The sequence below is a fragment of the Typha latifolia genome, chromosome 1, assembly GCF_019914945.1.
Source record: "Typha latifolia isolate L0001 chromosome 1, TyphaL0001v2, whole genome shotgun sequence".
Classification (NCBI taxonomy): Eukaryota; Viridiplantae; Streptophyta; class Magnoliopsida; order Poales; family Typhaceae; genus Typha; species Typha latifolia.
Genome location: NC_133086.1, coordinates 12,910,711 through 12,924,959, shown reverse-complemented (window position 1 = coordinate 12,924,959; position 14,249 = coordinate 12,910,711).

Genomic DNA, 14,249 nt, shown 5'->3' with positions numbered 1-14,249 from the left:
CACACATTTCACGTTCTCTGTATTTGCGAACCTGATGTAGGCATTCACAAAGACATTCAAACACGACCCCTTTTGTGTTCGAACGCGACCTACAGGAAATTTATTTTAATAAAAATAAACTAATACAGTAAGAAAAGATCATAACTAAATATATCACCGGTGCAGACGTTCGCAAGCACGTTCGAACGCACCCACCCGCGTTCAAACGCAACATTGATTTTTCTCTCAATAAAACACTAAAACAATAAGAAAAAGACACCCATAAGGTGTTTCCATGCTCGAAACGACATCGATGAAGTCCGAATCATATCAATCCACCATGCTTTCGCAACCTTGTCCTTAAGGTGTGAAATTAGGAAAGCGATCCATGATACCTGACTTAAGCTCCTCCATGACTAGACCCTCTGCACTAGCTCTCCATAGATCTGAAAATAGAAAAAAGGTTAGCGCTGAAAAGGAAGCGAGCTCGCTTGCGACTGGTAGGCGTGAAAGGGCATCAACAGCTCGGTTCTCGATCCACTTTTTGTAGACTAGCTCGTAGTCATACCCAAGGAGTTTCGTGACCCACCATTGTTGTGTCGGGCTGTGCACATGTTACTCTATGAAGTAGGGTAAGCTACGCTAGTCCGTGCGGATAGTAAATCGTCGGCCAATCAAATAGGGTTGCCAATTGGTGACAGCGTGCAGAATTGCTAGCATTTCATGCTCGTAGATGGATAACTGTCGTGACTAGTTCGACAATGCCTTGCTCATATATGCCACAGGCCTGCCCTCCTGCATCAAAATAGCTCCAATGCCCTCACCCGAGGTGTCGCATTCCACCACAAAGGGCTTCTTGAAATCTAGTAAAATCGATGTAGTAGACATGGCTATACTCAATGCTTTGAAAGCCTCCGCCTTGCTCGACCATTGAAACCCTCCTTTTCTAAGTAAGGAGGTTAGCAGGGCAGCGATCTTGCCGTAGTTGGCAATGAATCGCCGATAGTACCCCGTCAACCCAAGGAATCCCCACAATTCCTGCTGATTAGTGGGAATCGGCCAATCCACCATGTGTTTGATCTTGCTTGGATTGGCTTCCACTCCTCTCGCTAAGATTATGTGACCCAAGTACTCCACTCATGGCTCACCCCAAAGGCATTTGCTCATCTTGACTTTCAACTAGTTTAGTCGCAAGATATTCACCACCTCACGCACATGCCGCAAGTGTTCGCCACAATTCCTGCTATACACGAAAATATCGTCAAAGAAGACGAGCACATACCGACGCAAGAGCGGGCAAAAAAGGTCATTCATCAGGCCTTGGAAGGTCGTCGGTGCGTTGGTGAGCCCAAACAGCATGACTCAGAACTCGTAGTGGCCATCGTGAGTCTAAAACGCCATTTTGTGCACATCTTTTCGGTTGTCGTGGATTTGATGGTACCCCGCTCTTAAGTGAAGTTTGTAGATGTAAGCCGGACCTTGTAAGTTCATCCAGCAGCTCCTCGATCATCGGTATTGGGTACCGGTCTTTGACGGTGATTGCATTCAAGGCTCGGTAGTCGACGCAAAACTGCCAACTCCCGTCTTTCTTTCGAACTAGGCGCACCGACGATGAGTAGGCTCTCCTACTCGGTTGAATGATCCCTTGCTCTAGCATCTTGACCACCAATTTGCTGATCTCCTCTTTCTAGATATATGGGTATCGATATGGCCGAACATTTGCTGGTTCAGCCCTTGGAATGATCTGAATTCGATGGTCATGCCGACGGGACGGCGGCAGTCCTAGGGTATCCTCGAAGAGGTCGCTGAATTCCTGCAGCAGCTCCTTCATGTCAACAGGTATTCTATTTGATGGTGGATGTTCTAGTTCAACAATAGCCATTTGCATGAGTAGAGCTCGATCCCTTGCACATGGAAGTCCCAACAGCGATTGCAACGCTGGCCCTTGCCACAGTTGATTTCCATCCAATAGCCCTCTCCGACCATTCCTCCGAAATGTAAGTGTGAGGTTTCTAAATTCAAATGTTACGGGCCCTAAGATGATGTCGGCACCCTGCAAGGCCAATGGATAAAGATCCAATGTAAAAGTTTGGCCTTGCATTTTCAACTACACACCTCCACAAATAAAATCAGCTCGCAATGTGGTGCCATCTCCGATCGTCACATTGAACTCGTATGTGGGTTCCGACTCGAGCTCTATCTTCCTAAGAAGCCTCTTGTCAATGAAGTTATGAGTGGACGTGATATCGATCAAGATTCTCACTATGGTTCCCTTGACTACACCATTCACCCGCAAGGTCTTTGATGCAGCTATCCCAGAATAGGCGTGGAGGGAGATTTCAGCCATAATGTCTTCCACGGGCTGTTCCTCCGCTACTCCTTGTTGTTCAGCCACACCCTCATCTTCAGTTGCAACCTCATCCTCAGCTTCCTCCAATCCATATATTAGCATCACCGATCCCATTGGTTTAGCACAGCAATGTCCAGGTACGAACTTCTCATCACAGCGAAAGCATATGTCTTTGGCTCTTTGCTCCTCCACTTGAGCAGGTGTGAGTGCTCGACCCAGACCTTAAGGTGCGTACTTCACATCATGGGAGGGCCAATCGCATTTCCTACCACTATGGTAGGTTGAACCGGGTTGCGACTATCTTGGCTCGTCTAGTTCTATTTGATGTGTATCTTCATTGCCCACAGCCTCAAGATGAAAGTGCCGCGAAGTTGTTGATCAGTCCAAGGAGGTTGGCAACGGCTACTTATCCTCTTAAATTTTTCTTGGTATGCTCCAACCATGATCCTTTGTATCGTCTTTGAGAGAAGAGCATCGAAGTCTTCATACCCCGATGCTCCAAATCGCCGCGTGATATCGGTGTAGAAATCAGCACAACTTTCAATCGTATCACATGCATTGGCTACCCGAAACCAATGAAGTGCCGCATCTTCGAGGTGGAAGCTTGCAAGGGTCACCTTATACTCATCCGCTGTACCTTAGTAAGCGAAAAATTGTTTCGCCCTATACAACCAATCGATTAGGTCACCACCCTTAAACTTTGAGAATTCGAGACGCACGGTTCGCCCACGGATGTTGTTGTCTCGTTCTAGATCATATCCAAGCCCTTGTCTAACCTGAGAAGGATGCATCATGAATGGCTGATGATCCCTCCTTCGGTTTATGTTAACTCGACGCGGTTTTGGTTTGTCTTGCCCTGCCCAAGGGTCTAGATCTCCAAGATGATCTCCATTTAGGTTTGCTTGACGGATGGGCTCACCTACAACTTGGCCTGGCAGAACCACCCTTGCTGGTCTCTGCCCATAGGGTTGTGGCAGTAGAGGTTCTTGCTGGTGAAGATTCTGAATTGGTGGCGGTGGGTTCATGGTGGTAGACTCGCATCGAGGGGCCATTGGTGCATTTTCGATTACCATAGCTTCTCTTTGATAGATTATGGAACAATTCCCTTAAGATCTAATTTTATTGAAGGAAGCAGCCTGCGCAACCGATGAAAAATATACACCAAATATTCTTTCGTAGTCAAAAAATTACGAAACCAAGTGGAATCGATCCGAAAAATTAGATACTATACTCTATGGATAAAGGATCAAATTGATAGAGAAAGCACATCTTCTTAACCTGAAATGGCTAAGGAGAGGAAAGGTTCTAACTCCCTGATCTATGTTTTTTGTATACACCTTTCACAAATTCGAACTATAACTAGGACGAAAATATGATATCTTGATGGTGGTGGTGACGGGTGGAGTGAAAGTTAGGGTTATGGATGATAATGGAGATGAGGGTGGATGGGTGATGTTGTTTAAGGAAGAAAGATGAAGGGGAAGAAGTGGTCGAGATCCCAAAGAAGACGGAGGACTCGACAGTCGAGGGAGATTAGAAGTTAGGATAGACCTTGCCAACGGTACAAGTTGTAGGTTGGTAAAGAGGGAGGAGGGAGATTAGGGTAGAGAGAAGATAGAGATGCAAGAAATTAATATTCCAATAGCATAATAATTTTGGCTGCCATCCACACCTTTATAGAGGCTAGCCAACAAGCCCTAATAATATTAACTAACCCTAATCCTACTAGAATCCCGCCGATCACGTTCGAACATGCCCGATCGCATTCAAACTCACAAAAGACATTCCCTGTATGTGCGAACGACATGCAAGCATTCGAACGTGGTGTTCGAATGCAACCGATCGCGTTCGAATACATATTTTTTGTTTTCTATTTTTGCAAACCGGATGCAGGCGTTCACAAGTGCGTTCGAACGCGACCCATTCTGCATTCGAACGCGACCCTTTTCGTATTCAAATGCGATCTACAGGAATTTTATTTTTATGAAAATAAACAACTAATGCAATAAGAATAAACCCTAACTAAATGTATCAACCCACCACGCTTCCCCCACCTTGCCCTCAAGGTGTGAAGTTGGGGAAACGTTCCAAAATATCAGTCTCCAACTCCCATATCGCCTCATCGGATGATTTGCCAAGCCACTCGACTAGAATCTCCATCTCTAATCTAGTACTATGTCATCATCCGCGCCTAGCAAGTACATAAACTAGCTCTACGATATCTGTCTCCTTCAATGGCTCTGGTAGAGTTGATCCAATGAACTCATGATCACCAATCCACTCCCTCAGCAATGAAACATGGAAGACATGATGCACTCTCAACCCCTCCAACAGCTCCAAACGATATGCAACCGAACTGATACGCTCTAACATCCGAAACAAACCAAAGTAGCGATGTGTTAATTTTTGGTTACTCATTGGATGCAAGGTCACCTATCGATACGATTGTACCCTCACAAGCACCCAATTGCCAATGTCGAACTCCTGCTCCTGATGACTGTGATCATAAACTTGCTTCATGTGGCTTTGAGCAAGTTTAAGATGGGAACGCAACCTCATCAATGTGGCATCTTTATCCATCAAAACTAAGTCCACCTCCGTCCGACCTGCAGATGCCACTAGATCATAAGCGCGTAATGTTGGAGCTGTGCAACCATACACCACCTCAAATGGAGTCATGTTAATACTGTTCTGGTAGGTGGTGTTGTAAGACCACTCCACCCACGGTAAGAACTCCAATCATCGTCTCAACATCTCTCCAACATAGCACCTCAAGTACAGCTCAATGCCTCGATTGACCACCTCAATTTAGCCATCCGTCTGTGGATGGTAGGCCAAACTAATGTTTAATCGAGTCTCCGGAAATCTAAAAAACTCCATCCAAAAGTTTCTCATAAATATATGATCATGATCCGAGACAATTGTGTGTGGCATGCCATGTAACTGAGCAACATCTCTAGCAAAAATTTCAGCCACTGACTTGGCTGAAAATGGATGTGACAATGTCAAAAAGTGTGCATACTTGCTCAATCTGTCAACCACCACAAAGATAACAGAATAACCACGTATCAGCGGAAGACCCTCAATGAAATCCAAAGAAATATCTTCCCAAACACAATCCGGTATAGATAAAGGCTGTAGTAACCCAGCCGATTTCAATGTGTTTGCCTTAGCCCTTTGATAGACTTTGCAAGACAAAACTCCTCACATCTCGCCTCAATCTTGGCCATGTGCAACTCTGAAATATCCTCTTATAAGTGCTCAACACACCCTCATGACTAGCCTATGGAGTTTGATGGAAGTGCTCCAACAATTTCTGCCACAATCCATCATTTGCGGGCACTCGAATGCATTTGTAGTCCAACAGCAAACCGCCTCAATTCTCCAATTTTTGATGGTGCTCCAGATCATCAAACACCTCCTGCAACAATCTTAAAACATCTGGGTCAGATGTACATGCATATCTCAGCTCGTCAACGAAGGGAAATGTAGGAGAAGAACAGGCTACGAGCTCGACAGTATCGGGTTGGCGCGATAGTGCATCTCATAAAGTATGGAAGGCTCCTCTGATCGGTTCGGATAATGAATTGCCTACCGATCAAATAAGGCCTTCATTTTGTCACCGAATGCAGAATTGCCAACATCTCTCTGTCGTAAGTTGATAATTGCTGAGATTTTTGTAATAAAGCTTTGCTAAGAAAGTCAATAGGATGTCCTCCTTTTATTAGTATAGCTCCTATGCCAACTCCCGACGCATCACTGATACAATTCAGACTTCACCGACGTCGTCTCGAGCATGGATTCACTTTAGGAGTGTTTTTATTTCATGTTTTAGTGTTTAATTTCCATTAAAATAAGTTTTCTGTAAGTCGCGTTCAAACGCGGGTGGAGTGAGTTCGAACGCGGTTTGTGAACGGGGTTGTGAACGTGGTGAAGAGAATGTACTGTGCGTTCGAACGCACTGTGAACGCCTGCATCGCGCGTTCGATGGCGCGTTCGAACGCCTGCATCGCATTCGCAAATCCAGAAGAGTGAACTCGGTGCGTTCGAACGCGGTCTGGCGAGTTCGAACGCGGTCGACGAAAATTGTGTTTTTAGGGTTAATTTGAGTTGTTGGTTAGCCTATAAAAGGATGTGGTAGGCAACCAAATTGTGTTTTTAGGGTTAATTTGCCTTGCCTCCTTCGTCTTGACGAGCTCGACAGTATCGCGTCTGCTACCCGATCCAATGAACTCATGATCACCAAATTGGCCCTCTTCTCCCCCTTCGTCCAATCTATCCAACACTTGCCCTAATCCTTCCATCAACCACAACCCTTCCACCATCACTTTTCACCGGTGCCACCACATTAACGACGGTCCACCTTCAACCACCATTACCTAGGATCACGTGCCTCCATCCACGGATCCAAAACAGACCATCTGACCTTTGTCCACAAATCGGACGATATCTCGAGATCCCCACATCCGATTCGCCTGCAACTAGATTTGTTAGAAAGCTCTTTTCCGGGCCTACAATATATCAAAGTTTTACGTCGATCCGACGGCGGTATATTTCGAGATCTTATTTCAAAGTTCCGTGCCAGATCTAGTCCAAATCAAGAATTGGAAGAGATCGACCCTTCACCAAAAAGGCGAGATCGTATCAAGCTGGTATCAGAGCTCCATAGCCAGAGGCGTGATCGTATCAAGCTGGTATCAGAGCCAGGTTTCCTTGGACAAGCGCTTCCAATGACGACAACCAGATCCATGGCTGCACGGCGAGATAATGAAGAAGAGATTCTCCCAATGGAGGAGGGAGAAACGATTGCAGAGACTTTCACCCGTGGAACCGCCCGATCTAATCAGAATACAGAAGAACCTAGCGTTCAAGCCGTGTTGGGGTCTCTTTCAGAGCAAATGGCCATCAACAACCAGATGATGATGGAGATGATGCGGGAACTACGGGCGACAAGGGAAGCAATGGCGAACAAGAAAGCACCATCGACCGACGCGAGTCCACCCCCTTGAACCCACCGCCACCGGTTCAGCCTTTGCAACCACAAGAGCCGCTGCTACCACCACCCTATGGGCAGAGGCAAGCAAGGATGGTTACACCAGGTCCAGTTGCAGGTGAACCCATCCGACGGGTGAACCACTATGGAGACCGCCTTGGAGATCAAGATCCGTGGGCGGGTCAATACGATCCGGAACCACAACAAGTTAATCAAAACCGAAGGAGGGATCATCAACCCTTCATGGTGCATCCTCCCCCGGTTAGACAAGGACATGATCCGGAACGAGACAATGGCATCCGTGGACAAGTCGTGCGTCTCGAATTCCCCAAGTTCAAAGGTGGCGACTCGATCGATTGGTTGTATAGGGCGGAGCAATTCTTTGCATACCAAGGAACGGCGGAAGAGTACAAGCTGACGCTTGCGAGCTTCCACCTTGAGGATGCGGCGCTTCATTGGTTTCCAGCAGCCAATGCCACTGAGGCTATCGAAACTTGGGTTGAATTTTGCGCCGATATCACACGGCGATTTGGAGCATCGGGATATGAAGACTTTGATGCTCTCCTCTCAAAGACGGTGCAAAAGACCACGATTGGGTCATACCAAGAAGAATTTGAGAGGATTAGTAGCCGATGTCATCCACCATGGACGGATCGGCAACCGCGGCACCTTCATCTCCGGGCTGCGGGGGGTGACATACAAGCCGATGTGAGGGCTTTAAGGCCTAGAACCTTAAAGGAGGCCTTCGAAGATGCGGTGCTTATGGAAGACAAACATAGGGCCATGAAGATACACTTGAAACAGAGTTGGATGAGCCAAGGAAGCCGCAATCAAACTCAACCAAACATAGCGGCGGGAAATACTATCGGAGTACCAAGGGTTGCTGCTACAGTGGTACCTCCTCGAGCAACCTTGAAGCCATCCCAAGATGTGAAGTATGCACCTAGAGGTCCGGGACGAGCACTCACACCAGCCCAAGTAGAAGAAAGAAGAGCCAAGGGTCTATGCTTCCGTTGTGATGAGAAGTTTGTACCCGGGCATCGCTGCGCTAAACCGATGGGATCGGTGATGCTAATCGATGGATTGGAGGAAGCGGAGGACGAGTTTGCAGCTGAAGGTGCGGATGTGGCTGGACATCAAGGAGAAGAAGCTGAGGAGCAACCCATGGAGGACAGGATAGCCAAAATCTCCCTCCACGCCTATTCGGGGACAGCTACGCCAAAGACCTTGTGGGTGAACAGGGTAGTCAAGAAAACCACAGTAAGAATCTTGATTGACACCGGGTCCACCCACAACTTCATTGACAAGAGGCTCCTTAGGAAGATTGGGCTCGAGTCGGAACCCACGGAAGGGTTCAATGTGACGATCGGAGATGGCACCACATTACGAGCGGATTCTATTTGTGGAGGTGCGGAATTGAAGGTGCAAGGCCAAACTTTCACATTGGATCTTTATCCGTTGGCCTTGCAAGGTGCCGATATTGTTTTGGGGACCCAATGGCTTCGAAGGTTGGGGCCCGTGACATTTGATTTTACAAGCCTCACATTGACGTTTTGGAGAAATGACAAGAGAGTGCTGCTAGATGGAAGCCAACCGCTACTTGAACTTCCAAATGAAGGGGTCGCAAGGGAACTCGCTTCTTTCTCGGCGCCCACCTTTCCTTTCTTCTCAGATCTGTGGAGAGCTAGTGCAGAGGATAGTGAGCTGGTCCAACTCATGGAGGAGTTGAGAGAGAACCCCTCAAGCCACCCCGAGCACGAGGAGCGCGATGGGTTAGTACTAGAGTGCGGGCGAATCAAGGTACCTCGGAACGAAGAGCTACGGAGACTATTGATGGCACACTTCCATGATACTCCTATAGCAGGGCATGAAGGGGTATTACGTACCTACAAGCGGCTGGCCCAAAACTGTATATGGACAGCAATGAAGACGGACGTGAAGAAGTATGTGCATGAATGTCAAATCTGCCAACAAGTCAAATCGGAGGCACTCAAGCCTAGCGGGCTGCTACAACCACTACCTATACCAGAGCGTATTTGGGAGGATATCTCCATGGACTTCATCGAGGGGCTACCGAAGGTTCGGGGACAATCGATGGTGTTTGTTGTGGTGGATAGACTGAGCAAATATGCTCATTTCATAACATTGTCTCACCCGTTTTCAGCAAAAAAGGTTGCTGAAATTTTTGTTCGGGAAGTGGCACGCTTGCATGGGATGCCTAGGACGATCGTGTCAGACCGGGATCGCATCTTCATCGGTGAGTTTTGGTCCGAGTTCTTCATATTGCAAGGGACTCAAATCAACCTGAGTTCAGCTTATCACCCCGAGACGAATGGCCAAACCGAGGTGGTGAATCGCGGACTGGAGCAATACTTGCGATGCTTTGTGGCGGAACGACCAAAGGATTGGATCAAATTCCTTCCATGGGTTGAGTGGTCATACAATACTGCTCATCACTCTAGCATCGGCATGACCCCCTTTGAGGCGGTTTATGGGCGCACTCCCCCTGTCTTGCGTGCCTATGATAGACTCGCGGCGGCGGATAGGACCGAGCTTGACTTGGAGCTTGCTGATCGAGATGAAACATTGAGACTGCTCAAGACTCACCTAGCCACAGCCCAAAACCGCATGAAGCAAACTCATGACAAAGGCCGACGTGAGCGAGAATTTGAGGTGGATCAATTGGTGTTCGTTCGAGCTCAACCGTATCGACAATCCACATTAAGACCAATTTTGAACCAAAAGTTGGGTTACAAGTACTACGGTCCGTACCGAGTGCTACAACGAATCGGTCCAGTAGCTTACCGGTTGGACCTACCTGAAGGAACCAGGATACATCCGGTCTTCCATGTATCAGCATTGAAGGCCCAGATCGGGCCTAACCATGTGGTGGGTTCGGCCTTACCCGGACTAATGGAGGAGGATTAGAGACTGAAGTGCTAATTGTGTGGCTGGGCAAATCTACTGACGAGTCTACTTGGGAGCTAAAGTCAGATATCATGGATCGTTTTCCAAACTTCAAACCTTGAGGACAAGGTTGTAGAAGCGTGGTGGATTGATACGATTCGGATTTCACCGACGTCATCTCGAGCATGAATTCACTTTAGGAGTGTTTTTATTTCATGTTTTAGTATTTAATTTCCATTAAAATAAGTTTTCTGTAAGTCGCGTTCGAACGCGGGTGGAGTGAGTTCGAACGCGGTTTGTGAACGGGGTTGTGAACGTGGTGAAGAAAATGTACACCGCGTTCGAACGCACTGTGAACGCCTGCATCGTGTTCGCAAATCCAGAAGAGCGAACTCGGTGCGTTCGAACGCGGTCTGGCGAGTTCGAACGTGGTCGACGAAAAGTGTGTTTTTAGGGTTAATTTGAGTTGTTTGTTAGCCTATAAAAGGATATGGTAGGCAACCAAATTGATTATTGATTATTGAGATTGAGTTTTGCCTTGCCTCCTTCGTCTTCTTCGCTCCCGTTCTCTCAATCCCCAGCGACGCCAATTCTAACCTCCCTCGTCCGGCTAATCACCCTAGTCCCTTAGGAGTGGCCCTCTCCTCCCCCTTCGTCCAATCTATCCAACACTTGCCCTAACCTCTCCATCAACAACAACCCTTCCACCATCACATTTCACCGGTGCCACCACATTAACGACGGTCCACCTTCAACCACCATTACCTAGGATCACGTGCCTCCATCCACGGATCCAAAATAGACCATCTGACCTTTGTCCACAAATCGGACGATATCTCGAGATCCCCACATCCGATTCGCCTACAACTAGATTTGTTGGAAAGCTCGTTTCGGGGGCTACAACATATCAAAGTTTTACGTCGATCCGACGACAGCATATTTCAAGATCTTATTTCAAAGTTCCGTGCTAGATCTAGTCTAGATCAAGAATTGGAAGAGATCGACCCTTCACCAAAAAGGCGAGATCGTATCAAGCTGGTATTAGAGCTCCATAGCCAGACGCGTGATCGTATCAATCACATTCCACAACGAACTCTTTGGCGAAGTCCGGTAGAGCTAGAACGGTCGTCGTTGTCATTGCTGTTTTCAGTTTTTCAAAGGCTGTAGTGGCTCCCATCCGTCCATCTAAAAAAATCCTTCTTCAAGAAAGAAGTGAGAGGATCTGCGATCTTAACATACCCGGCAATGAAGAGCTAATAATATCCGGTCAGCCCCAAAAATCCTTGCAATCCTGTGGTAGTAGTAGGAATCGGCCAAGCGGTCATGCATGCTACCTTTTGAGGATACGGCGCTACACCTTACACTAAAATGATGTGGCCTAAATACTCCACTTATGGTACTCCCCATAAACACTTGGACTTCTTGATCTACAATAAGTTTTGCTTCAACAAATTCAGCACATTCTCCAAATACCGCCAATGCTCCAATTTAGTCCTGCTATTCACCAAAATGTCGTCAAAAAATACCAAAACATACCTTCACAATAGTGCCCAAAATATATCATTCATGATGCCATGAAAGGTAACTAGAGTATTGGTGAGACCAAAAGGCATCACCCAAAACTCGTAATGCTCGTCCGGAGTCCAAAATGCAGTTTTGTGCACATTCGCTGGGTGAACTCTAATTTGATGATACTCGGCCCTCAAGTCAAGTTTGCTGAATATAGTTGCCCTTGCAAGCTCGTCCAGTAGCTTTTCTATAATTGGAATGGGACACCAGTCCTTGACGGTAGTAGCGTTTAGTGCCCAATAGGCAACACAAAAATGCCATGTCCCATACTTTTTTCGCATCAATAGCACAAGCGATGAATATGAGCTATGACTTGGTTGAATGAGGCTTTGCTCCAACATCTTGGCTACCATCTTGAAAATAATTTCATCATCCTCCTCAAGACCATCGATAAGCATCACACTCCCAATCAGTTTAGAACACCGATGATCGGAGGTGAAGCGCTCATCACATCGAAAGCAAAGTCCTTTCACTCTTCGCTCATCCACCTGAGCAGGTGTGAGAGTTCGAACGGGGGGGGGTCTTATGCCTCCTCTAACATCGAAAGAAGGTCTCAATGGTGGTCCTGGTCTAGTACTAGCAGCTACTCTCTTTGAAGCTACAGAATTTCCAGCCGGCATTCTAGGCACAAACAGCCCATCTTGGTTGGCCCAACTTATTTTTACTGCCATCTTGAGGGCCTTATGCTTTTGCTCCATCCTCACAGCCTTCTCAAAGGCCTCCTCAAGAGTGGTAGGACATGGAGCATGAACATCCGCCTGTATCTCCTCTCACAACCCTAAAATAAAGGTGCTCGTCAAAGTCGGTTCAGGCTAAGTGATATGCTCTAATTCCTCTTGATAGGCTCTGATACCACTTTAATAAGCTCTAATACCACTTTGATAAGCTCTAATACCACTTAATAGGCTCTGATAATAATTTGTAGGCTCTGATACCAAATTGATAGGCTCTAATACCACTTGTTAGACTCTGATACCACTTTTTAAGCTCTAATACAAATTGATTAAGCTCTGATACCAATTGATAGGCTCTGATACCAATTGATATGATTTGGAACTAAAGATAAGCTACGCAATGATTCCTTCAAGATTTAGATATATGATAGGAATCAGTCTGCGGGACCGTGGAAATATATTCTTCAAATATTCTTTAGTAGTCATAAAATTACAAAACTAATTGGGTTAGTTCTGTAACTTCCTAATCTACAACTTTTGTATTTACGCCCTTTGCAGATTGGGATAAAAATATGGAATAACATGGGTGATGGTGGTGGTTATAGGTGAGTGGATGTTAAGGTTATGGATGGGTATGGAGATGAAGGTAGATGGTGAAAGTGGTTAAAGGATATAAACGAAGGGAACGAAGTGGTCAAAATCCCAAAGAAGAGGGGGGGCTTGACAGTCGAGGAAGATTAGAAGTTAGGAGAAGCCTTGCCAATGGTAGAGGTGGAAGGTTGGTGAAGAGGGAAGAGGGAGAAGTCAAGAGAGAAAATAAGAGGCAAGAAACTAATAATTCAATTGCATAATAAATTTGGCTGCCATACACATATATATAGAAGCTAGCCAACAAGTCCCAAAACAATATGAAACCCTAATTCTAGAACGCGCCCACCAAAACACGTTCTCTATAAGTGCGAACACGATGCAGCCATTCGAATGCAGGCGTTCAAACTCACCCGACTGCGTTCTCTGTATTTGCGAACCTAATGCAGGCGTTCCCAAGGGTGATCGAATGCGACCCTTCCTACGTTCGAACATGAATGCCCAACTGCCGATGTCGAACTCTTGCTTCTTATGGCTACAATGATAAACTTCCTTCATGCAGTTTTGAGCGAGTTTTAGATGAGCACGCAACCTCCACAATGTGGCATCTCTATCCATTAAAGCTAAGTCCACCTTCGTACGATCTGCAAATGCCATTAGATCATAAGCGCGTAACGTTGGAGCCGTGCGTCCAACACCACCTAAAATGGAGTCATGTCAATGCTGCTATGGTAGGTAGTGTTATAAGACCACTCCGACCGCAGTAAGAACTCCAACCATTATCTCGACATCTCTCCAACAAAGCACCTCAAGTACTGCTCAATGCCTCGATTGATCATCTCGGTTTGGCCGTCCGTCTACGAATGGTAAGCCGAACTGAAGTTCAATCTAGTTCCCTGCAACCTAAAAAACTCAGTCCAAAAGTCACTCATAAATACACGATCATGATCTGAGACAATCGTGCATGGCATGCCATGTAATCGAGCAACATCTCTAACAAAAATTTTAGCTACCAACATAGCTAAAAACGGATCATCATAAGGATGTGCAAGCATGGTTTGGGCGCCCCTTTCCTTTGTCGACCCTTGTTGATAGCTGAACTACCTTCAAAGACCCTAGACATGCTACCACCTACCTCCACCTCCACCAGAGACCTAGCCGAGCACCATTGCCACTCAACGTCCATACT